The sequence below is a fragment of the Oryx dammah genome, unplaced genomic scaffold (assembly GCF_014754425.2).
Source record: "Oryx dammah isolate SB20612 unplaced genomic scaffold, SCBI_Odam_1.1 HiC_scaffold_29, whole genome shotgun sequence".
In the NCBI taxonomy this organism is placed as follows: domain Eukaryota; kingdom Metazoa; phylum Chordata; class Mammalia; order Artiodactyla; family Bovidae; genus Oryx; species Oryx dammah.
In genome coordinates, this window is record NW_024070213.1 from 103,518,968 (window position 1) to 103,521,943 (window position 2,976).

Below are 2,976 nucleotides of genomic sequence, written 5' to 3' on the forward strand. Positions count from 1 at the left end.
GCGACTTCACTTTCCCTTTTCACTTTCATGCATTGGAGAAGGAAATGGCAACCCACTCCAGGGTTCTTGCCTGGAGAATCCCAGGGATGTTGAAGCCTGATGGGCTGCCGTCTATGGGATCGCACAGAGTCAGACACGACTGAAGTGAATTAGCAGCAGCGGCAGCAGCTTTTTATATGAGGCCACCTTGATAATTCTTTCTAAATTGTATTATGGCAAGACTTTCAAGAAGAAAAATTTTAAATAATATCTTTGGTGGCTGTATAAATATAAGATCTGAAGATAAATGTATTTCTGCTAAAGTTTTTGATAGTTAAATTTATATCAGCTTTGTTTTATATACATACATATATATATATATATATATATATATATATATATATATATATATAAACCCACTTTGCTGCTATTTCTCCACCTTCTTATGATCATTCACATGTATACTCCAATTGGGGAAACACAATTAACAACAATATATAATATGAATGATTAGTAAAATAGTATAATGCTTGTGTACTTCCTCCTCCTCTTTTGTAAAAGCAGTGCACCTGCTGCCTCTGTGAGTAGAAATATTGGCTTCTTACAACTCACAGGAGCATCCATCTGGAAATTGCCCTTGGCTAAAAGGAGCTGTCTTGCCCAAGAGAAACCTGTACACAGTGACTGGCCCATGGTGAGGTGCAGAGCTTGGCCATTTGCCTCAGGTGAGAACTCTGAAGTACTGACTCTTCACCAGAGGCACTGTGGGCTGGGCTGAGGGTGCTGCTCTAACTGATTTATAGTTCCACTTCTTTGCTGGCCTATTCTCCTTCCTCACAAGTATTGCTCTTGAGAATATTCCCCCAAAATATGCAACTCCTCTCCATCTCAGAGTCTGTATCTAGGGAATCTGACCTTAGACTAAAAGAAAGCGATGTGTTAACATACTTACAATCTGAATATTTGAGAAATAGAGAGAACTCCTTCTCTGTGTACAATATTAAGGGAAAGAAAATGTCTGAAATTTTGGAAATAGTGTGCATGTATATTTTTAATGATTAGAGTTAATATGTGGACACATGGGAGCAAGGGAAAAGTGAAACAATATGAAGAATCCTGTCTCCTACCACTAGATATTTGGCATTTCTCCTATTTTATTTTATTTCTTTTTTTTAAGCAAGATGAACATTTCTTGAAAGGACGCTAACATACTTTATAGAACTGAAGAAAGCCTGCAGACATTGGTGCATTTCTGGAATACTGAAACTTGACACTCTCAGGAGGCTCTCTGGTGTCTCTCTCTGATTTTCCCCTTTTACAACTTCATGCTCTCTGTGTGATAGGGGAATGTGCTCTTGGGGTTATATCCGTACATCTCCATGACCAAAGGAAAACAAGGTATCCCTAACCCCCTCCACATGTATGGACACACAATACCTCCAACTCCTATAGGTGCATTCATTCCAGGAAAAATTCTAATTGTCCTTTCTTGGATTATTATGTCCACCTCTGGACAAATCCCTTGAAACTAGCATATAGATTATGTCTTCCAGCTCAGGGCACATCCCTGCTCCTGGGGTCAGGGAATAGATTCTGTCCCCAGAACAGGAGAAGAGTGCTAGGCAGACAAAGACATTAGCACCACAATAACTGAGATGAACATAATTATTAGAATAATTTGAACAACTGCTTTAGTTCTGATTATTTTTGCTTCCCCTGGGCAGAAATATACAAAATAATTGAAGTATATGCAAGCAGTGAAGGAAAGAGTCAGAAATTATATTTATGGTTCTAAATGGTTCTAAAATCTATTTTTTTTTCTTTTTTGGCCAGGAATAATGCGTGAATGGAATGTGTCCATACTAAGTCATGTCTGACTCTGCAAGAATACTGGAGTGAGTTCCCATGCCTTCTTGTAGCTTCTGGACTTCAGGTACATTCTTTACCGCTGAGCCACTGGGGAAGCCAGGAATAAGGCAGGCACTAAAAAAGTGAGTTGAATTAAATTAAAATGTTGATATAAGAAATACATGATAAAGGATATAAATAACACATGCTTGTTAGTTGTTCAGTTGTGTCCAAGTCTTTGCGACCCCATGGACTGTAGCCTGCCGGGATCCTCTGTTCATGAATTCTCCAGGCAAGAATACGGGAGTGGGTAGCCACACCCTTCTCCAGGGGATCTTCCTGACCCAGGGATCAAACCCAGTCTTCTGCATTGCAGGCGGATTCTATTAAACTGTCTTTCACATAAATAAGTTATAATATTCCTTCTACCTATCTCGGTTCCATAATTTTTTTCTATAAGCTTTGCAAATATGTCATAAGGGATTGCTCTCTTTAATTTTCACTTATATATATTTATTCAAAAATTATTAAGCTACCATTGAGTGCCAGATACTTTTTTGTGAATTCAATGGGGACGTAAAGAAAACATCATGTTTTACTTTTGGTGACACACATTCAAGCAATTTTAATTATATGTTTTTAATAATGTGTTAATGTTATTAACATATATTTAATTATATATTTTTAATAATAAACAATTTTAAAATAAATAATGTTTAAATTATGAAATGCTCTGATAAAAATCTCTTCAATAGTTTAGACAGAACATGAATTCTATTGTTCATCTTGTTTATTCTTTTGAAAATAATAAAACAATATTCCTTGATAATTAAAAAGACAGGAATTGCATAGCCAAATCTGGTACTAAAAGCCAAGTGCCGTGCATTCTGTGATGTTTATTCTAAGACACAGCAGAGCCCTTGTCTAAAGGTCTTACAGAATTGGGGAGTTCTGAAAAGAAGTTGACCTAATGAAAATCAAATAAAAGAATGAGTGAAAATAATTTTGCCTTGACTTTTTATTCAGTTTCTTTAGGGGTTTGGGAATTGTTTTAGAACTTTAGAATTGTCCCAGGTACATGGGGTTGCAAGGAGCATGGTCTGGAATTTAGTAAACTGGAAATAATGCCTTAGAGAAAAAACTAGAACC